This window comes from Glycine max, chromosome 15, assembly GCF_000004515.6.
Source record: "Glycine max cultivar Williams 82 chromosome 15, Glycine_max_v4.0, whole genome shotgun sequence".
Lineage (NCBI taxonomy): Eukaryota > Viridiplantae > Streptophyta > Magnoliopsida > Fabales > Fabaceae > Glycine > Glycine max.
The window spans coordinates 47503955-47528739 of NC_038251.2; the positions used below are offsets into that span (position 1 = coordinate 47503955).

The 24785-nt window shown below is 31.9% G+C and overlaps 1 long non-coding RNA gene across 4 annotated transcripts; it reads right to left on the minus strand.

Moving 5' to 3' along the window:
* Positions 1–1493: 1493 nt before the first annotated feature.
* On the minus strand, positions 1494–17535 carry LOC100800341 (uncharacterized). Of its 4 annotated transcripts, none has more exons than XR_005888601.1 (8): positions 16960–17535; positions 16604–16695; positions 16355–16433; positions 15870–15906; positions 15491–15598; positions 14968–15108; positions 3852–3898; positions 1494–1750 (listed from the first exon to the last, which is right to left on the minus strand). It is a non-coding gene; the product is annotated as an uncharacterized lncRNA (long non-coding RNA). The 4 variants fall into 4 exon arrangements; XR_001385145.3 differs by adding an exon at positions 14409–14456 and having other exon boundaries at positions 15870–16433; XR_418567.4 differs by having other exon boundaries at positions 15870–16433; positions 16960–17533.
* Between the last annotated feature and the right edge of the window lie 7250 nt (positions 17536–24785).

The following is a 24785-nucleotide window of genomic DNA, read 5'->3' on the forward strand; positions in this document are numbered from 1 at the left end:
TTTTCACTAAACCAAGACATTAACAAAATAAAACTTTCAATATTTGAATTTTTATAAGCAAAAACCTTCCATTTCCCAGGATTCTATATCATTGATATTGGAGTAGACGTCATCGAGCTAGCCGTACATCAAATTCAGAAATCAGCAATTTAGCAATACACCAAAAGTCTCTTCATATCTTATAGGTGTTGATTTGTTCCTATTAATTATGTGTTAATGAATATCTTTCTAGACATTTACCAAAGGCCAAACTTGAAACAACTTAGCACATTAAACTTAAAGATCATAAAGACAAGACCCCAAATTAATTGTCCACGGCATGAAGGAGTAACTAAAACCAAAAACCTTAACACCATAGCAACTCCAAGCTTTTAGATGCATGTGCGCACCATATTTACTATACTCCGATCAACTAATGCAATCTATTGATTGAAAAGATAATCCATACTACTCTTCTAATGTAGTCTACAATTAAAAAATTAATCTCACAGAAAATAGTGCTTAAGCCATTCAAATCAAGTCAACATGACGGTGGCAACACAACAGCAAAGTGGGATCGACAGAGAGAGGGAGAAGGAAGCTTCCTAGAACAAAAAATGGAAATGTAGAAATGAGGTGAGGTTGCTCTACATGCAGTTGGAATGGAAACACAAAAATCAGCTGAGGTTGTAATGAAAACGCAAAAATGATATTTGGTTGGTGTTGCTTGTTGACGTGCAGAAGCTTCCTTGTCCAATGACATGACCTCATAGGTATTGAGGTGCAGAAGTACCTCGGACAGAGGAAGAAACCGTAATATGTGATTTTTGAAATGTAAAATTTAAAAAAGCCCCGAAATGGGCAGAACTGCGGAAGAAAAGAGAAGTGGAGCTAAAGAGCGTTCACAAACGAAGGATGATTATTTTATTGCCAAAAATGTGTTAAAATGCCACGTGTGCTTAGTGATTGTTCTTTTATTATAGTATATAAATTTCATCAACATAAAATATAATATTATTCTAGAACATGGTCAACAACATACAAGGTCATTTTGTGCTATATAGATAGACAGATTAAAAACAAGGAAATCTTCTGAATACTTGATTGTTGAAAGGTTGAGGAACTCTAGTTATGGGAGTGCATGTGAACCCCGTGCCACGTGTAAATCCCAGGTACCTCTGCGAGTTTGGGTTCCACCATTTGGAGCACATCAATCCATATATAACTCCTATGGCCAAATTAAACATCGCACATTTGAAGACCCCAAAAAATAGATCCAAAAACAGTCTTATATTTAAAATAAAAAGATCTCTTCTGAACATATTTATATTAGTGATTTAAAAATGATATATATAATACACCTCTTTTAATTATTTTAATATAGCATAATGTCTACTACAAGCATATATATTTGCAATAAATGGAGATGATGACGAGATTTCGCTTACAGTCTAGCACAGTATCCAAGACATATGAAAAGTTTTGGCCTACATTGCCAATAAAGATCTTCAAAATAGACAAAACATAACAATTAAATAAATTCAAACAGTATCATCACATAAATTGAAGAAACTCATTGCAAACAAAAGTTTAGATTTCCTTATGTGATATTATACTAACCAGTCAAAATTTAGCCCTTAATTTAAAGCTACAGAGAGATCGAGAATTTAAATAATAGAAAAAGGATTTGTGGGGCTTTGATGGTGTAGCCATTTTCACCAAAAAGAAGCCAAGTGAAAATTCTAAGGGATCTCCACTCCCCATTGCATACCTTCATGTAAACCAAAGAAAATTAAAAGGGAAGTAGTAGCATAATCAAACTACAAAAAATGTCAAGTAGATATGTTACAAAAATATGTGTCCGTACATACTTTTCAATAATTAGAAAGTTCTTGAATAACAATTAAAAAATTAATTTGGATATAATGGATGAGCTTCGTATGCTAAGAAATAACAGCAGAAACACCATTACTTAACCACAATTACGATGATGATCTCCTGTCTTCTATCATATTATTGTCTGCAACTTTTTCTTTATCATTGCATATTTTAATTTCTTTTCTTCCATTACAAAATGCAAGGTTTAGAAGAGTTTTTTTTTAACACATTACTAGTTAGCTTTTGTAGTTGATCTAATTTGTGTTTACATAGCAAAAAAATCTTAGAGTACATTAAAGAATCTTGAGCCGTTGTTCTCAATGATCAAGTTGGTAATATCATAGAGGTGGTCTTTATACTTTCTTCAAGAATTGACAATCGATTTTGTAAGTAGAATAACTTTTCTAAAGATATGATAGTGAGGGTTTGCATCCATAATGTGGACTTATCATATGCTAAAGGTTTTAGGATTCCATACAACCATATACATCTTGGATTCTTGTGACCATGTGCATTTGACTTTTTTCTTAAAAAATAACTTATTTTCTATCCAGAAGTCCCATATGTGCAATACAATTTTTCCAAAGAAAAATCATATTTTTGTTATATTTTGTTTTCAAAAAGAAACTTTCATATAAACTATTATGCATAAATCAATATGGAGATTGTTGTGTTTATCTATTTTTTTATTTTTCAAAATCCTTTATGTTGAATAGAATGAATGAATGGCTAAAGATCAATCAATCATTGAAAAAAAGCCAAATGTACTATGATAAAAATCCTAAGGATGATAAACATGACTTTATTGAGCCTAATGACCCAATTTTGCACACTAAATGAACATTGAGATGTACTCACATGTAGAGGTTCTATATGCATGTATATTATTTCCATTTTAATTTATTGCGAAAAAATTCATTCTTCAACATCAGCGAAGCTATGTTAACACCCTTGGGATTTTTATCATAGTATATTTGGCTTTTTTCAATAACTCATAAGTCTTAAGCCATTCTCTCATTTTTATTTAGCATAAAAGATTTTGAAAAATCAAAAAACAGTTAAGCACAATCTCCATATAGATTCATACAAAATATTTTATATGAAAGTTTCTATATGAAGAAAAAACACTAGCATGTAACTTTTGTGTGGCTTGCATTGCACATCTAAGACAGTTAGGCTGAAAAATAGTCTTTGAAAATTGATAGTCAAATGCACACCAAACCACATGCATCCGAGATGTAATATGGTGGTCATTTTTTCATGTATGGAATACTCACACTTTCAACCAATGATAAGTCCACAATATTAATGTGAACCTTCTCTACACACTTTCATGTATGGAAACCATTGCACTTACAAAATGGTTTGTCAATTTTTGGAAAAATCCTAAAGACTCCTTTCATGATATTCACGGCTTGATCGTTGAACCAAAGCCTCAAAATTTTTCTAATGTCTTTATGTGTTTTCCTATGAAAATATAATTGAGATGAACTGCAAGCTAACTGACAATGTTTTAAAAATATCACTTCTCAACCTTCCATTTTGTAATGTAAGAAAAGAAATCAAAAGTATGCAATGATACAAAACAAGGAAAACAACAACTCCATATAGTATTACTTAAATTAAAATCAATCAATCTCTGCAAAATCATGTTTTGGTGCTAACAATAAAAAATAAAAATGAAGTTCAATTCATATGCATTGAAGCAAAGGAACTATGTATGGTTCTTAAAAGAAATAAGCAAACTAAATTGTCCTCTGTGATATTTGTACACATAAATGTAAAGGAATAGAGAATTTTTTAGTTTTATGCTTCAGAATGTGATTAGATACAAAATAATATATATAATCTTAGAGTTTAAGTTTGAATTATCCTTCAATATGATTCCAATGAAATGGACTGAAGAGAAAAAAAATACAAAACAAAATAAAACATCTAAATTAAAGGAAATGAAGAAAGTGGAAGAACAAAGGAGTGAGGAAAGAGAAACAAACTTCAGTTTGGAGGCACAGTTCGTTTGTTTTCTTCACCGTGGATGAATCTGTTAAAAAAAATAAAATAAAATAAAAGAAATAAATCAGAAGAAAAAGCAAAGACTTGAATTAAATAATAAAATAACATTAGCAAAATAACTTTAATTGGTAACACATGAATCAACAATGCACTATATCATACAATAAACACAAGAAAAAATTAATTAGGGCAAGAAATAATTATCCTGAGTTGAAGCACGCAAATGTTATCCTTAGAGAGAAAACGCCCCCACTGCACTCGTAGGAAAATCTAATTGCGCTCCTCTCCCAAGATATGACAACTCGTTGGTTCCGATCGTGTGCAGCAAAAGGATCCCCGAACCTTTTGAACACTAATGTTCTTGCTCTCAAAAATAAGTTTTTTTATAAGAGAAGGAAGAGAAAATTGTAGGGAGAAAGAAATCAGTTGCTCTACTTGTGTTTTCTAGAGAGGAGGAAAAATATAGATATAGGCATAGACCCCCTTATGCAACAACAAAAATCTAACCGTTTGAATCCAACTTACAGATATCAAAACAAACGTAACAACTTACATATGTAAAAAAAAACTTAATAAATTGCATTGACCTACTAAAACAAAATCTTAGAAAATATAAGAAATCTAATTTTACGTAACAGATTCTAAAATAAATATTCTATTTTATAAAATGGAATTAATATAAGTAACATATATTTATAAATTTTTAATTATAAAACAATATTTACTAACATTCCCCCACATAATTTAAAATTATATATATATATATATATATATATATATATATATATATATTAAAAATAATATGTATAGAAATATAAAAGAAAGAAAAAGCATGTGATATTGTATTTTAGTATAAGGAATCTTCCGGGTTTGAGCTTTATACCTAGTGTTTGTGAACTTCCACCCGAGAAAAATATAGTGATTTAATTGTCTTGAACTACACATTCTTTAACCAAATTTTAGTACACAACCCCTACAATATTGGCGTTCAATTAGGTTCTAATCAGTGGTAGCGTGTTACACGGCCTTGCGCATGTATCTTATTTCGTGAGTGTCACTTAGAGATTAGCCCATATCTCACAGTAGCGGTCCTATCACCATACTCACTAGGTGAATCCTCAAAGAGTGGTTTGTGACCCCACCCCTACAATAATTGTAATCGGATTCATTAAGAGGTAATTATTTCTACCAAAAGTACACATGTATAAATACCTTAACCTTAATATTGCTACAATTTATAATACATCTCATCATAGGAATGAGAAATGGAACAACACCGCCAAATTTTATTTTGATGTACTTTAGTCAACAAACAATTTCATTGTTACCCATTGAACTTCATTCATGGGATCACCAATCACACGAAGAAAGGTGTCCATTGTTGTAACTAAATAATGGGCTCTAGTCTCATTTCCCTCAACGACTCAAGTACTTGTTGACGCGTCAACCCTTTTGTAAATGGATCTGCAATATTGTTTTCTGACTTGATAAAGTCAAGAGAAATGACACCATGAGAAATTCAAATTTCTGATAAACTTATGTCTCACTCTTAAGTGTCTTTTTTTTCATTAAAATTTTTGCTAGTAACTTTAGGTATAGCAACTTGACTATCACAATGCATTGGAATTGGAGGTATAGGCTTATTCAACAATGAAAAATTGCATAATTTTTTTTTAAGAAATCCAGCCTCACTAGTAGTAGTATCTAAGGCAATAATTTTTTATTTCATGTGAAATAATAGTTTGTTTAGTAGATTTTCATGATACTACACAACCAGATAAAGTAAAGACATAAGCACTTGTCAATTTTGTTTCATGAAAATTAAAACTTCAATTTGTGTCACTAAACCCCTCAATTACTTCCTAATCTACCAACTGCATGTGCAATATCAAGTAGGCCTAGAGAAGTTTGTCAAATGCTACAAAAACCATTAATTTGACAATATTTATATGAAAAAATTAGTTGTTAAGTGCAGAGGAGTCTTGTGATCGGAGTAACGAAAAAAGAGTTTCAACTAGACACACAACTTAATATTGAGAATCATATGCGAGATATCTTTTTCTCGATCTTTCGGCAAGTTTCGGGGATGAAACTTCTTTTAAGAGGGGTGGAATTGTAACATCCCATTTTTTTCATAAATAAATTTAAAAAGATTTTTAGTAAAAATAATAAAAATAAATAAATAGAGTAAATAATAGGTCGTAAATGCCCCTAGCTATAAATAGCAACATGCTAGGTTTTTCAGACTAACTCTTCAGCCTCCTCTGCCCCTCATTTTCATTTTCCCCTTCTCCTCTCAAAACCCTTTCTTTTTCCCGCAGCTCACTAAACCTGTCTCGGAAAAATTGCGATCTCAAACTCATTCATTGTTGGATCGTTGTGAAATTTAAACACCAGGTTCACAACCCAATTCCGACCATTCTCACCGTTGGGAATTTCAAAATCATGTCTGAGCTTATAGGAAAATCATTCGCATTGTAGCCTTTTAATTTCCCGCAGAAACCCAAAACTGTCTTGGTAAAACTATGATCCCGGTTTGTTTAACCGTTGGATTTTCATGAAATTTGTATATGTTGTTGGAAATGTAATTGCGCACACTTTCACCGTTGGGATTTGCGAGATAATATTCTTGGAGGGAGAAAAAGGAATCGCATGAAGACAATACAAGTGGAGGTTTCAATCTCTTATCCGTCTCTCTAACGTTTGAGAATTCTATAGGAGCAGTCAGAGGAATAACTGAAGGATTCTCAGGGAACCGCTAGAGATGATGCTATCACTAGCTGAAGACACGTGAGTCCGCTCAGAGGTAAGGGATGAGTTATTCACAATTGGGGATTAGTGAGAACATGTGTAGGGATCCTTAGAGATATCAATTGGAATGAGTTTTGGGGTGTTTTTGCAATTTTCATTTTATCCTTATAATTATTACAGTGAATTATATATGTTTGACATACCAATTGTTGTGAAATTGATATGCTATTGTGTTGTGCATGAACCCTATAAATCGAGCATTTTTCTAATTAATATGAATTGATGAAATAAAGTAAGAAAAAATTTAGAGAGAGATATTGATTTTGTATTTTCTCTTTTTTTTTGCTTTTTTTTAGGTTTTTATATATAATTTAAAAAATTAATATCATAATTGAAATTGACCAAAGTGTTCATATAATTATTTAGAATTTGTACATTGAAAGCTTACTTTGATATTTGTGATTCAATATGATGTATGCTAGCTTATATATATAGAGGTAGTTATTTATATTAATAATTTATGTAAATAATATTGTAGAGTGTTATAGTATGATTCCAAAAATTATTAAGTGTTGGAGTTTGAGAATATTATGGTTAAATTTGATGAACATGTGTGTGTTGTATCTTATGAATACCATTAGGAATGTTATGAGATGGTTGATGTGATGTTATGAGATGTTAAAGTGTGGACATGATATTCGGTTGTGAATAAGCCGATGTGTTTAACACTTGATGTTACATTAATTATATTGTGAGCTATGAATTATACAATAACTCGACCAGTGTTTATGCGTAGTCTTAAAGAGAAAGTGTAGGTTCCTAGTTAGGAACCAGTGTTAAATTCTAGCGCAATTGTGTTAAACATGTTTGAAACATGAGTGTGAGGTCGTGGTATTGTATAATTCATGAGCAGTGCTTATAAATGAAATATGTGATGAATTATGGAATAATATGTTGCCTTGAGATTATAATATTGTTATTGAGATTGAGTAAAAGTGTAAAGTAGAACATATGTTGAATTGTGAGATTAGTGAAAACATGTGATGATGGATTGTGACATTATGAGATGTGAAATTGTGAATGAGTTTTGGTTGTAAATAAGTGTGTGATTAACTCTTGATGTGAAATTACTTGTGTTGTAAGCTATGAATTGTACAATAACCCGACCAGTGTTATCTTGAGAAAAATGTAAATGCGCAGTGTTAAAGAGAAAGTGTAGGTTTCCTATTTAGGAACAAGTGTTAAAGAGAAAGTGTAGGTTTCCTATTTAGGAACCAGTGTTAAATTGTAGCGCAATATGTTGTACGTGTTTAACACACGAGTGTGAGGTCATGGGTATTGTAAAATTCATGAGCAGTGTCTGTGTGCTAAAATGATTTTAGGGGTTGGACCTGAATCAGGAGGGAGAGGCCCTGACGGACTCTTCGGAGTGTAGGCCTTGGGGGTCACCGGGTTTGAGTGCTCCTTTAAGCCTATGCTGATCCCTTATGGTTGGAGCATTCTGGCAAAACATCGTGACCCTGACTGGTCTCCCTATGATCTTACTTAGTGAGAGTGACCTGACAAACTCATTGTGTGGTGTGTCTTGTTATGTACTCCTAAGCGCCCCAGGGTGGTTTTTCACTGACATGGTACCACATTGCATATAGGCTTGAGTCTTAGCATAACTGTCTCATGCACTTGCTAATTGTTTATTATGAAATTGATGTGTTATTATGTCTTGATCAGAGCGTGTGATTCTTGTGTAATGTGATTGATGATTGAAAAGTGAACTTTGAATGACAAAGTGGTGGAATTACGTGAATTAGGTGTAACTAAGTTTTATTTGGTTTATATGATATGTATATCTAGTTGCATTGTTTCTCTATTAGTTAGGAATGAGATAACTCACTCCCCGTGTGTTGTTTGTGTTTGGATCCTGTGATGATCTTGAACTTTGTGTTCGAGGGAGCAGATGACTAGGTGAATTGCTTTAAGGAACCATGTGCTGAAGAACGTCGGGACACAATGCTCTGATAGGATGTGGTATTGGGGTATAAGATTTTATAGACGGCCTTGTTTGAGCTGAAGTGAATTTATTATTTATTTAGAAAAGTTTTATGATGATGTTAGAAAGGTGAATGTGAGCCTGCTACCCTCTTGAAAGTTTTGTATTTGAATATGTTTTAAAAACTTGAATTAAGTTTAATTTTTTGTAATTATTTTTTTTTTATTAGTACATATGTGTGGGGTAGAGGGTGTGACAAAAAACATTTTCAAAGAGAGTGACATCGCTAGATTCCATAATAGTACCGTTAGAAATTTCAGACACATCTAAATCAATAGCCAAGAATCTATCATTAGTACTATGCAAAGAATACCCAACCAACAATCAATAGTTTTTGGTCCAATTTTTCCTTTCTTATTAATAGGAATGTTAACATTTACTAGACACTCCCACACTTTAAGATATTTCAAATTTGGTTCTCTTTTTCTCCATAGCTCATAAGTTTTTTTTTCAATTTTTTATAAGGTACTCTATTAAGAATATGACATGCAAAATATAAAGCTTCACCCAAGTGTTCATTTTATTGTTATGTGTGTCGTATTTTCACATATTTATTTTTTGTAGCAAGGAGCTACATATATAGAGGCAACCAGTCACCAACGTGTAGCAACAAAATACTTGCAACAATAATGTTAAAAACTAAATAAAAACCAAACAACAAAATTTCTAATTTTAAAGACTTGTAACGTTCACAAATGAATTTGACCAAATAAAAGATAGTTTCCTCACATAGGGAATGGAAGTAGTGGGATGCTTTTAGTTTTTCATGAAAACTAATTCTAAAAGCATTTTATCTTTAAAAAAACAATATTGACAAAGAAAATATATTTTCATTTTAAATTTCAAATTATAAGAAAATATTTTTCAACAATCTCCTACTAATTTAAAATTTAAGGAAATGAAATAATATAATAAAAATATTTTTAATGGAACATAATGATGCATTGCGTTTTCACCCGTAAATTTTTTAGGCTAACCAGAAAAGGACCTAATCATATCCATGACAAACATTTTGATAAGACATAATGCTATTGCACAAAAGACAAGACTATGCAAGAAAAAAGTACACATTTTTCTCTCTATGACTGTTAGAAAAATTAAAATAAAATGAAAGAAATAAATAAGAAGAAAATGCAAAGCCTTGAATTAAATAACAAAATAACATTAGCAAAATAACTTTAATTGGCAACACATGAATCAACAATGCACTATATCATACAATAAACACAAGGAAAAAATAAATTAGGGGAAGAAATAATTAGCCTGGGTTAAAGCGTGCAAATGTTATCCTTAGAGAGAAAATACCCCCACTACACTGGTAGGAAAATCTAATTGCGCTCCTTTCCCAAGATACGACAACCCGTTGGTTCCGATCGTGTGCAACAAATGGATTCGCGAACCTTTCGAACACTAATGTTCTTGCTCTCATAAATAAGTTTTTTATGATAGAAGGAAGAGAAAATTTTAGGGAGAAAGAAATCAGATTGTTGCTCAGATTGTTGTTGTGCTTGTGTTTTCTAGAGATGAGGAAAGAGATATATATAGGCATAGACCCCCTTATGCAACAACAAAAATCTGACCGTTGGAACCCAACTTATAGATATCAAAACAAATGTAACAACTTACATATGTCAAAATAAACTTAACAAATTGCATTGACCTGTTAAAACAAAATCTTAGAAAATATAAGAAATCTAATTTTACGTAACAGATTCTAAAATAAATATTTTATTTTATAAAATAGAATTAATATAAGTAATATATATTTATAAATTTTAAATTATAAAACAATATTTACTAAAAGAATCAAAGGAGAAAGAGGTGAGAAAAGTAATCAAGAGAGTAATTTGAACGAAGACATTAAATAAGTGTAAGACTCTTTAGAAGTGAGTCTACCTTCTTCCAACAGTGCAAAATTTGTAGTGTCTTTTTGTGTGCATGTTATTGATCCCTCTTTTCTAAGTACCATGAGGGGACCACCTCTCTCAACAACATTTTTTCATAATAATAAGAATAACAATATTTAAAGCTGAGTTGGCCTTTTACTTCTACTTTGTCATTTCTGATGGGGGACCACCACTCTCAATGACAATGCTTTTTTCATAACAAGAAGAGTAGTGCTTTTAAAAGATGAAATGACATTTTGCAACCATTGAATAATTTTTCATGTCATTTATTCCATGAGTTACTTATCCCTCCTTTCTAAGTACCGCATGAGGGCCACCACTCCTAAAGACAACATTTTTTCGTAATAACATTATGTTAAGTGGTTAGGTGATGCAAGCAGTCTTGATATTGATTGATAATGCCTTAATGAGCCCTTATCTTTCTGGGTGTATGTTGTTAGTAAGCTTATTTCTCTCTTGATGCATGAATTAGTGTTGTGGAAGCCTTTGAACCGTATACATATACATAATTTTATAGTTTTTAATTAATTTTTACCGATAAAAATATGCTTAGTACAACTATGTAAGAAAATGTGTTCATAGTCCATATCAAATTAATGTCAAATGTTATTATGAAAAGATGTTGTCATTGAAAGTGGTGGTCCTCATGTGGTACTTAGAAAGGAAGGATAAGTAACTCATGCAATAAACGACACCCAAAATTACTCAATGGTCACAAAAGGTCATCTCACCTTTTAAAAGTGTTACTCTTATTATTATGAAAAAAGCATTGACATTGAGTGTTGTGGTCCCCACACCGCACTTAAAAAGCAGAGATTAGTAACTCATGCATGAAACGACACCTGAAATGACAAAGTGCAAGCAAAAGGCAAACTCATCTTTAAATATTGTTATTCTTATCATTATGAAAAAAACGTTGTTGTCGGGAGAGGTGGTCCACTCATGGTACTTAAAAAAGATGGATCAGTAACATGCACACAAAAAGACTTTATAAATTTTTGTAGTGCTAGAAGGCAGATTCACTTCCGAAGAGCCTTACACTTATTTAATGTCTTTGTTCAATTTACTCTCTTCATTACTTTTCTGACCTCTTTCTACTTTGATTCATCCATGGTGAAAAAACAACTAATTGTGCCTCCAAACTTAAAAGTTGGTTTCTCTTTCCTCACTCCTTTGTTCTTCAAATTTCTTTATTTCCTTTAATTTAGATGCTTTATTTTGTTTTGTGTGTTTTTTCTCTCATTCCATTTCATTTGAAATCATATTGAAGGATATTTCAAACTTGAACTCTAAGATTATATATATTATTTTGTATCTAATCTCATTTTGAAGCATAAAACTAAACAATTATCTATTCCTTTACATTTATGTGTACAAATATCACACACAATATTTAAGTTTGCTTAACATATTGTCAGTTAGCTTGCAGTTAATTTCAATTGTATTTTCATAGGAAAAACATAGAGACTTTGGAAAAAATTTGAGCCTTTGGTTTAATGATCAAGCTGCTAATATCATAAAAGGAGTCTTTATGCTTTCTTCAAGAATTGACAAACCATTTTGTAAGTACAATGGTTTCAATTCATGAAAGCATGTAGAAAAGGTTCACATCAATATTGTGGACTTATCATTGGTTGAAAGAGTGAGGATTCCATACATGAAAAAATTACCACCATATTACATTTTGGATACATGTGGTTCGATGAGCATTTCACTTTCAATTTTCAAAGACTATTTTTCGGCCTAGATGTCTTAGATGTGCAATGCTGGCCAGACAAAAGTTACATGCTTGTATTTTGTTTTTCAAATAGAAACTTGCATATATGGAGATTGTGCTTAACTATTTTTTGATTTTTCAAAATCTTTCATGCTTAATAAAAATGAGATAATGGCTCAAGATCTTTGAGTTATTGGAAAAAACCAAATATATTATGATAAAAACCCTAAGTATGTAAACATGGCTTCGCTAATGTTGAAGACTGAATTTTTGTGCAATAAATTAAAATGCAAATAATATACTTGCATATGGAACTTCTACATGCGAGTACATCTCCATGTTCATTTAGTGTGCAAAATTGGGTCTTGTGGTTCAATAAAGTCTATTTAACATCCTTCGGATATTTATCGTAGTACATTTGGCTTTTACCAATGACTTATTGATCTTTAACCATTCATTCATTCTATTCAAAATACAAGATTTAGAAAAATAAAAAAATAGATAAACACAATAATCTCCATTTTAATTTATACATAATATTTTATAATAAAGTTTCTTTTTCAAAACAGAATATAACAAAAATATTGTTTTTCTTTGGCAAAATTGTATTACACGTATGGAACATCGGGACAGAAAATTAGTTTTTTTAAGCAAAATGTCAAATGCACATGGCCACATGTATCCAAGATGTATATGGTGGCAATTTTTCCATGTATGGAATCCTAATACTTTTAGCAAATGATAAGTCCACATTATTGATGTGAAACCTCTATCATATCTTTAGGAAAACCATTGTACTACCAAATGGATTGTCAATTCTTGAAGAAAGCATCAAGACCAAGTTGATCATTTAGAATAAAGGCTCAAGAGTCTTCCAATGTACTCTTTAAAAAAAATTTCTACTATGTCAACGCAACTTAGATCAACTGCAAAAGCTAACTAGTAATGTGTTAAACAAAAACAAACTCTTCTCATCCTTTCATTTTGTAATGGAAGAAAACAAATTAAAATATGCAATGATGAGGAAAAAGTTACATGCAATAATATAATAGAAGACAGGAGATCATCATCGTAATTCTAGTAAAGTAGTGGTGTTTCTACTCTTATTTCTTAGCATAGGAAGTTCATCCATTGATGAGGCCATTTTTGTATTTCATGCAATATTTTCAAATTCACACATGCAAAAGGCGCATACAACGACGGTTGTAAAGGACATTCAAAGATGGTTTTGAACCGTCTTTGAAGTCAACATTGTTGATAGTCTTTGAAAAGGATATCCATCTAAAAAGGTTTTTAGCTAAAAAACCGTCTTAAAATATTGTCTTTCTGAGACGATTTTTTGAAAACCATCTTAAAAAATTAGTCTTTTAAGATGGTTCTTAGAAGGATACCCTTTTGAGACGGTTTGTCAGACAACCATCTTATAATTTTTTTTAAAAAAATTAAATAAAGAAAATATTATTATTAAAAATTATATATACATATATATTAAAAATATTTTAATATTTTTTTAAACCCAAAAATTTCATATTTCATGCACAACAGCATATAAAAATTTTATATTATTTTTAAATAAACAATTTATATTAAATCAACACAAATTGGGTAACAAATGAATTTTGTAAAATATGCCAACTTGTAACAAAAAAAATTTCAACTACCTATGTGCACACACATAATGCATGGATTCATTATCTCAAATTTTGGTAGTAAAATATTACTATATTCTTTATCTAATAAAACTAAGTAATTAATATATAGATATTATGTACATCAACAAAATATGATGATGCATCAGACTTTTGGAATTTTATGTTGATATTATTATACACATACATCATATATATATTTTCTCTCGAATATGAACATGTATTGGTGTTCATTGTGTGGTAGCACATGTTTCCAAACCAATCAAACGAATGAACATAAAAGATATATTTCTAATTCTTTTTTAAATACTCTTCTGAAGTCTCTCAAACCACAACTCAAACATACACGGTATTATTTTCTAAAGATAATTCTATTTAAAATATGAGTTTAATAAATATGTATTGTCCTACTAATATAAAAAGTTTTATATTATTATTTAATTATAATAATTGACTATTGTGTGTACCTTACATATTGAGGGCTAGCGCGAGTGTAAAAGCCCACGTTCAAGCAACTTCCAGTGTCATGCAAATTTTATCAAACATGAAAGCTTTAATTTAGAAGAGTATTAGCAATCACCTTTTAACCTATAGTTTTAGATACACTTATCTTATTATTATTAAAATTTATTCAAAATTACAAAATCATGTGAGTAAAATATATTAAATAAAAAAGTGAGACTCATTAAATATTTATGTTTTTAATAAATATTAATCAATAATAAAAAAAATATGTTCTAAAAATATATTATATTACAAAGTATGATGTTGACGTTTCTCTTTACTTTAAGACCATTTTTAATCTTCTATCATCATCGAGTTAAATTCTTCACTTTTCAAGTGAAACAATGGAGTAAGAAATCTAACTGTATCATTTCCCCTTCACTGTGTTCCATCTATAGAATTCAGTAATGAAATTTCGTGAGTTGTGCTAGACTGCCAAGAGAAAATAATGCCTAGAATATTGCAAAATTATGCTCATGTTTTCATATATATTATATTTAAATTAAATTTAAATAGTCATACCCGTATATAGGATGAACAGATATGCGATGAAGGAGCAAAGAGTGGCAAGTAGATAGCCATAGCCATCGGTAGAAGTGTGGAAAGATAACCGATCCTCATCAATGTTCATCATGGAAAATGTTGAAGGTGGAACTTCATCACCTATAAAATGAATCCAATCATTATTAACATACAAAAAGGGAAAGACCAGTTACTAGATAGAAAGAAGGAAACAAAGAATAGGTCAGAAAATGACTAAGAAATCATAATAAAATATCACTGGAAGTTCAAAGTCAATTGACTTTAAAGTGTCCTACAAATTTGATGTAAATTTTTACTGTGACCACTTTGATTTCCATGCACTTGTAATAAATCATTTGCTCAAAAAGAAACCCTATAATTTTAGTAAGATCTCTTATATGGAAGAATTCAATCCTGGTTTGCCTAAATGCAATCATACTCTTAGCCAAAAAGAAACAAGGCAGCCATGAAAATGTCATGAATTCAATGAATAACGCGTACATCACATGACTCAGATAAATACCCCAAGGTGGTGGAGCAAACCCGCCTCTAATTTCCCTAAAATATTAAATGCGATACTAGTTCCATCAAGAGACGATTATTTAACCACCCGAGACCTCCAATTTGTGACCTGAAACAGGTAACATTTGTCTCAAGTTAATTCATAAAACCTAATAGTTAAATTAGAAAACTCATATCATATCTTGTGATGGTTATCACTGAGTGGGGTAAAACTATGAACTCGCAACAATTAGCAAACATCAACCTCATAGGAGATCCACATACATTATAAAGAAGAAAAAAAATGAAACTCTGCAGTATATCATTGACCAAGAGCTGCAAAAATTCTCAAAAGGAAGTGGGATTCACATAACAATCATTTCATACAAACTATTACTCACCTGCACGGCTGCAGTTGCTAACCAATGCTTCCTTATCCTCCATTTTAAAATACAAGAATGCAAGCGAGTTCATTTGGTAAAAAAAAAAAGAAAAATTCAATAAGAAAGTCATTAAACCATTTAAAATTCAAAATATTCAAAGAGACAACATTTGCAATTAGAGTTGTTTAATTTAAACCATCACCCATGTAAAATGAATCACACAAGCATAAAACACCGTGCCACTAATGAATCCAACATTAACTCACTCGTTACATAATGTGTGATTGTCAAAAGTAATAAAATTTTGCAAGTCCATAAACATAGACAGGTATTTAGCCCGAGACCAAAAAAACATCAACTAGATTCTCAGATGCACTAATCAAATTTTCATATCAAATAGCAATGGCAACCCCAACACTCACTAATATTCACAGTTAACAGAGTCAACATCATTAGAAACTAAGCCACAACTGCAAATAAGTGTAATTGTAAATGGACTATACCAATTATCAACCTTTCCCGTCGAACTCTCGGGGAACTCAATCTTCTTTTCAATTGACATGTCACTGGATTTCGCATCATCTAATCATTTTCAACAAAATTACAAATAATAAATGTAATAAAATGAGGAACATGGATCTGGGCATGCAAAATTCAATTATTAAAATTAAATCAACTTAATAACAACTCCAGGAGCATGCAATTTTGAAAATAACAGCTGCATTTTTTCTTCTAAAACATAAAAAGGTTACCTTTGGGAGGGTCAACGAAAGGGGATGAAAAGAGATGATCGAGTTCTCTGTGAAGAACCATAATTAGTTGATGATGGAAGCAACAAGCAGATCTAGGAAATGGGGTCGAAGAGAAGATTGAAAAGAAACAGATTAGGATTAGGTACACACAAATCAGAAACACAAAGCCGCTCCACTAAATTCGTAGTTAAACAGCTAGCATAAAAAGCTAAAAATATATATCTTCAAGTTAAGAAAAACACAAGACTTGTACATCATAAGCCAAGAGGGCACATTTCAATTCCCTAGTCTCCTCCACATCATCCAAAGAAAAACACAAGACTTGTACTCTCATAGTAATTTTAACAAACACTTACAGCACAATATATCAGAAAGCTCATTGGTATCCTCATTTTTGTCAATCGAATCCCCTGCACCAGAAACCATTTAGCTCCAGAAACCAAAAACCCATTAACACAACAAGGCACCTCTACAAAAACATAAATGCAAACATGGGTAGGCGTAAAAATTGAAACTTGAAAAAAGGAACATCTTTGGAAGTGTCACGAGCGAGGTCAGGTTCTGAGGAGAGGTGTATTTCGTCTTCAGATTCAGGAAAAGGTTTTGTGAAGGGGGCAACATTGGTGTTGTTGCAATTGCGGGTTAACAACTTCGAGTGGAAGAGGTTGCTGAGGGTGCATAGCTTTCTTACGGTGGGGGCACACATCTACAGTGGTTCACGAAATGACACATTTAGGGAAGATATTGCAGAAGTGACGATTTGAGAAGAAGAAGGGGAATTAGGAAGAACATGTTGCGGACCATTGCAACCAGTTCTCTGGTGAGCCTTAGGTTTGAGCGACGCTACCTAGCTAGGTATGTAAACTCGAGAGGAGAGGAAGGGATGCGATGCGAAATAGGCACGTGTGTACATGAAAAAATAAGAGGCCTACGATGGTTCCTTTTCAAGACCGTCTTTAAAATCCATAAAAATTATGATTATTTACAAAATTACCACTGCGTCTTCGTAGATGACAGTTTTTTAAGATTGTCCTTGATACAATGTTGTAGTAGCGTTGGTTTGTAGTAGTGTCGGAAAAACAATTAACTAAACTTTCTCCATACTTACTCACCAAAATAGTATCATTGTGTATTCTTAAATTTATTACACTACATAAATTTTTCATTATATCCAAATTAACATTTTAATTGTTATTCAAGTACTTTCTAATTATTGAAAAGTATGTAAGGACACATATTTTTACAACAGATCTCCTTAGCATTTTTTGAAGTAGTTTGATTATGTTGCTACTTCACTCTTAATTTTCTTCGGTTTTCATGAAAGCATGCATTTAGGAATGGAGGTCTCGTAGAATTTTCACTTGGATTCTTTTCAGTGAAAATGTCGACACCATATTCTATTTGGTGAAAATGTCTACACCATCATAGCCTCATAACTCCTTTTTTTATTATTATTTAAATTCTCGATCTCTCTTTTTCTTTAAATTAAGGGCTAAATTTTTACTGTTTAGTATAATGTCACATAAGGAAATCTAAATTTTTGTTTGCAATAAGTTTCTTCAATTTTATGCAATGAGATTGTTTGCATTTATTTTAATTGGCAATGTAGGGTGAATCTTTTCATATGTCTTGGATAATGTGTTAGACTGTAAGTAAAATATCATCATCATCTCCATTTATTGCAAGTATATATGCTTGTGATAGACATTATGCGATATTAAAATAATTAAAAAAGAGATGTATTTGTAAAATATACATATACTGATCTAAACATGCAAATCAATTAAAATGACATATTTAGATCAAACAGCAGAAATTAAAAAATATTACGAGCGTACCTTCAGTCATTGCAAATTGAACGGGAAGTGGCACACACACGAACCTGAAAGACAGTTTTGTTCTTCCAGACCCTTACTCACTCTGAAAAGATGGTGTATTTTTTCTAAATAGAGAAGTGGGTTTGGTGATACAAAACTGAGAGCACCCCATCCTATTTATAGAGTCTGTCCATCACAGAGCTCTCAACTTGTTATCAGAACGTAAGATAGGAAGTTATCAGACGTGAAATAAGAAGTTATCAGTACGTGAGATAAATTATGGATACGTGATTTGTTACTGAATGTAGTTGCAAATATATTGCAAAGATATGGGTTGAATGTAGATGGAAAATGGACCAGATTCAAAATAACTAATTTTTTCAAAATAATAAAATTAATTAATTAAAAGAACGTGAAAGTGAACGTGCGCTTCCAATAGTATTAACTCTATATTGTTGGGATTCAATCAATCAACCTATTTTCATTCTAACAGACAATCATCAATCCTAACCACATGCTTTCTATTCATGTAGAGAGAAATTACTATACAAAGATGAATAGAATCCCTTTGTGTTCCCATACTCAAAATCATGATGAAAACTAGATACGGAAGTGTACCTGGATTAGTCATAATGGAATAATGATGAAGAAAGGTTTATCAGAAAGTTGGTTTAATGACCTTCCAATTATATAATGGTCATAACTCATTCAATTATGATATATATATATATATATATATATATATATATATATATATATATATATATATATATGACCTAAAATTACTAACAATCTCCCACTGGTCACAAATATATATATCCTTACCATCCTTATGAATGTGTTAGACTTTATGAGCTCAAAATTTGCCATTACATGCCTTGAGCATATTCCAAAAATCTTGTCCATTGATTACATCTGCATGTAGAACCAAAGCAGTTTTCATTATATCAATCACAACTAAACCCATCAATGATTACTAATGCTGATAAAATCAAATGACATAGACACATCAAGAAATGTGTAGCATGAAAATTATGTGAAGGTGGTCTGTACACGTCTATTTTCAACTGGTCCTACTTTACCTCAATGAGATCATTTAATAACTTTAATGTACAAAGTGTAATAACTGAATAATAAACCATATATATTTAACCAAATATATCCAAAAGTTAATGTATGCATACATAAAATCTAACATAGAACATAAAATACATAAAAGTGACTAACTCCCACTAAACCAAAGATTCCTCGAACTGTAAAACACCAATGTGAGCAACATGCTCATGAAAGACCTTGGGTGGAAGTCCCTTAGTAATAGGATCTACTATCATGAAGTTTGTCCCTAAGTGTTCTATGGAAATTTGTCCACTCTGTATCCTTTCCTTAACAACTAGGAACTTGATGTCAATATGCTTCGACTTGGTCGAGCTCCTGTTGTTGTTAGAATACAATACAGTTGATTTGTTGTCACAATATAACTTAAGTGGTCTTTCAATTCCTTCCATAATTTTCAGACCTGTGACAATTTTTCAACCATATTCCATGATTTGATGCCTCATAGCATGCCACAAATTATGCCGCCATAGTGGATGAAGTAGTAAGAGTTTGCTTGGCACTGCACCAAGAAACCACACCACTGGCTAACATGAAAATGTAACCTAAAGTGGATCTCAACCTATCTAGGCATCCTGCAAAATATGAGTCAAAATACCCAGTGATCTCCAACTGATCTAACCTCTTGTATGTGAGCATATAAGACTTTGTTCTCTTCAAATACCCCATAACTTTTTTGGCTGCTTTCAAATGATCCATTCCTGGATTGCTTAAATATCTTCCTAATACCATAACTATGTATGCTATATCAGGATGCGTACATACTTGGGCATAGATCAAACTCCCTACAGCTGATGCATAGGGAATCTTCTACATTTCCTGAATTTCCAAATTTCCTTTAGGGCACTATTTGAAACTAAACTTGTCTTCCTTAGCAACTGGAGTATCCCCGGATTTACATTCCTGCATGCCAAACCTTTTAAGTACCTTTTCGATATAGCTCCTTTGTGATAATCCTATAATACCCTGAGATCGATCTCGGTGTATCTTAATTCCTAATACAAAGGAGGCGTCACCAAGATCTTTCATTTCAAAGTTTCTTGATAGAAATCTCTTGGTTTCATGCAACATGCCTATATCATTAGTGGCAAGCAGTATGTCATCAACATATAAGACCAAGAAAATGTACTTGCTCCCACTGAATTAGTGATACACACAATCATCAACAAGATTCATCCCGAAATCAAATGAGAGAATTACTTGATGAAATTTGTGGTACCATTGATGAGATGCCTGTTTTAGCCCATAAATGGATTTTGTCAGTTTGCAAACCATATTCTTTGGGTCTCCCAACACAAAGTTTTCTGGTTGCACCATATAAATTGTCTCATTAATGTTGCCATTGAGAAATGTCATCTTGACATCCATTTGATGAAGCTCCAAATCATAATGTGCAACAAGATTCATGATTGTCCTAAAAGAGTCTTTCGATGAAATTGGAGAGAAAGTCTCTTTAAAGTTAATCCCTTCCTTCAAAGTATAGCCCTTCGCCACAAGACGAGCCTTATACCTCTCCACATTACCTTTGGAATCCCGCTTGGTCTTAAATATCCATTTGCAACCAATGGGTTTTCACACATTCTGATAATGGGACAAGTTCCCAAACCTTATTGTCTTGCATGAACTTATACTCCTCATTCATTGCTTCAATCCACTTTTCTGAATTGGAATCTTGCATGGCTTGATGGAATTTGACTGGGTCATCTTCCATCATACCATTATTTTCCTCATGTTCCTGGAGAAATACCACATAATCGTCTGGAATGACACTTCTCCTTTCTCTTGTACATCTCTGCAAAGGTACTGGCTCATGAAGCATAGGTTCTTGAGGATCTTGAGTTTGTTCTTCATGAACGACCAAATTATCTTGAGTGGGGGATTCAATAACAATATCTTGTAGAGTTTACGAATTTTCTTTATCAAAAGCAACTGTATGAATCGGTTTTGGAATTGTTACTGATTCTTCCTCCAAGACAAAGTCTCTAACCTTATTCTTCCCCCCAAAACTCAATATCCTCAAAGAATGTGGCGGTTCCTATCTCAAAAATTATCTTTAATTTGGGATCATAAAATTTATAACCCCTAGATCTTTCAGAATAACCAATAAAGTAGTTGCTCACTGTTCAGGAGTCCAATTTCCTTTCATTTGGCTTATAAGGCCTTGCCTCAATTGGACATCCCTATACATGAAAATGTTTCAGACTAGGCTTTTGCCCAACCCAAAGCTCATAAAGTGTTTTTGGCAGCTGCCTTGGTTGGCAATCTATTTAGAATGTAAATAGTGCCTCTTCTTTACATGTCTAGGCTTATTGCAAAAGAAACCGTTGTCACCTTGATTTTGTTTCTTTTGTGTTGGACCCTTAGGAGCTTCATTCTTGGGCTCCTCAGTTCTTTTTCTTTTGCCCTTATCTTTAGAGTTACTCTCAACATGAGCACTTTCAGTCCTTTCTTGCTTCATCTTCTCCTCTTCTTGCACACATTAATGAAATGAGCTCATTAAGAGACCATTTGTCCGTCTGACAGTTATAAGACATCTTAAACTGACAAAACTATGAAGGCAGATAAATTAGCACTAAATGAATAAGCAAGTCTTCTGATGGCTCAAGCTTTAGTGCCCTTAATTTTGATGCAATATTTGACATTCCCATAATGTATTCCCTGACATTTCCTTTTCCTTGATACTTCATGGAAATCAAGTTCTGAAGGAGAGTACTTGTTTCCATCTTATCCCTTTTTCAAAGCGCTTTTCAATTTCAACAAGGAATTCTTCACCACTAGTTATATCATCTCAAACAATGCCCCGAAAGACCTCAAGAATGTCATGCTTAATGATCATAAGACTCATGCGATTTGAATGATCCCTCTTCTCATGAAGTTTCCTTTGTTCAGAGGTACTGGAGTCCGTAGGAGAAAGGGGTTTCTCAATCCTTAATGCAAGGTCTAGATCCATGCAACCAAGAATAATTTGCTTATTTTCTTTCCAGTCCTTAAAATTTGCACCATTAAGAACAGGAACCGAATTCAAATTAGCAGATATAGAAGCAACAACTGAAAAGATCAAAACAAATAATACAATAAGCTCACATAACAGTCATCAATGCATTTAAATAATGGTATATGTCATCTCAAGATATCTAGAGCATCCATTATATCAACGTTGATGATAAAAGCATATCAAATAACAAATTCATCTTTTGATGTGACTTATCATTCACATGCAAAACCTTATAATTATCACACGTTTAACATCACGAGTGTGTATGTAACTTAGTTAAATGACAACTTTTCTTTGGGCTAATCATCATTCATATAAATAAATCGCACACGTTAACATTTAACATTTCTCATGAACAATCTACACAAGAGAGGTCACTTTGGTGATATCTTGATTCAATTAACTCATTTAAATGCTAAATAATTAAAATGATATACCATAACTGAATTTTGAACATTGATGCACCAAATCCAAAATTAAAATGTTTCTTGAGGAAATTATTTTAACTTTATGTATTTATTTTAAATTTTAGAAGCCCATGATTATTAGTTTAATATACTACAGTGACCTCTAAAAGTAAGAACAAACACGTAAGTGATGCATTTAAATTTATATTTATTATCCCACATGAAACAACTACATGGTACTCATAAAATTTATAACCCATTAACACATCAAATTTGTATGCCTGCACCGTAGTGTTGCTCTACATGCGTTACATCGATTTATTTCGTTTCCTCAAAACATTGTACCTAATGTGTTTATGTCATACAAACATCATACATGAATAAAGTATGGGAGGCTTTGATATCAAATGTTGGGATTCAAGTTCAAATATTGGGATTCAACCAATTAGCCTAATTTCATTCTAATAGACAATCATCAATTCTAACCACATACTTTCTATTCATGTGAAAATAAATTACTGTACAAAGATGAATAGAACCCCTTTGTGTTCCCATACTCAAAATCATGATGAAAACTAGATGCAGAAGCGTTCCTGGATTAGCCATAATGGAATGATGATGATGAATGGTTGATCAGAAAGTTAGTTTTATGACCTTCCAATTGTAGAGAGTCCTTCTTTTTCTTTCTCTGAATTTTCCTCTTATGATAGGGATGATAAAGAGAAACTGTATGCGTTGGGTTGCTCTCTACAAATGGGACCATAACCCCTTATATTGCCATCAGTTACCCCAAACTTGATAATTAAAATTTGGCTCCTCATCAAATTATAATATCACTAGTATCTATACAATTAGTCTTTCATGACATATATGTCTTTAGCCATACTTTTGCATTTGCTGAGACCACTTTAATATTTTGTCTAATTATATAATGGACCTAACTCATTCAATTATGATATATATATATATATATATATATATATATATATATATATATATATATATATATATGACCCAAAATTAATAACATATAATCAATTTTGAAATCATTAATATAAATATGTTCAGAAGAGATGTTTTGTTTTAAATATAAGATTGTTTTGGGATCTATCTTTTGGGGTCTTCAAATGTGTGATGCTACATTTGGCCATAAGACTTATAAATGGATTGATGTGCTCCAAATAGATGAAGTCATTCAAGAAACATCCTTCTCTAATCATTCTCTTTAGATCGTCCATCAAAGTTATTCCCTCCACTTTGATTTTGACTTAGAGATGCTGCTCAAAGTCAGCATTTTCCTTTTCTCTTTAGAATTCGCTCCTAATCAAGTTCTAGTTTCAAGATTATTTTTCATCAATTAAAACTAAATATTTCCAGCCTGCCAAGAATGCTGCCTTCAAGCTATATGTTAGAAATTAGAAGTGTTTATTTCTCATCTAATTAATGCAACACGTCTCAGGATAGTTTTGTGACCTTTTAGAAAACTTCTAATTTTTAATATAAAGCACAAAAGTCTGAAATATTTACGTTGTCAATCTAAGACAAAAAGTTCATAGACTATGTTTTGTCCTAACTTATTCAGAAGATGATCAAAAGTACAAAATGCAAATTATTACATTGTCAAGGATTTCAGTCTTATAAAGTTACTTTATGTTTGATATAAATATTTGCGTGATTTGATCTAGTGACAAAAATAATATTTGTTTTAATAACCATGTTGTGAGTTTGCTTCTGTTTTGTAGATTAGATTCCCTGTTAAAAGTACTGAAACAAGGTTGAGCAAAGGTGTTCTCACTGAAAATTGCCCTACATTCTATCATAAAAGCAGTCTTTCAGAGGTGGAAACTTTT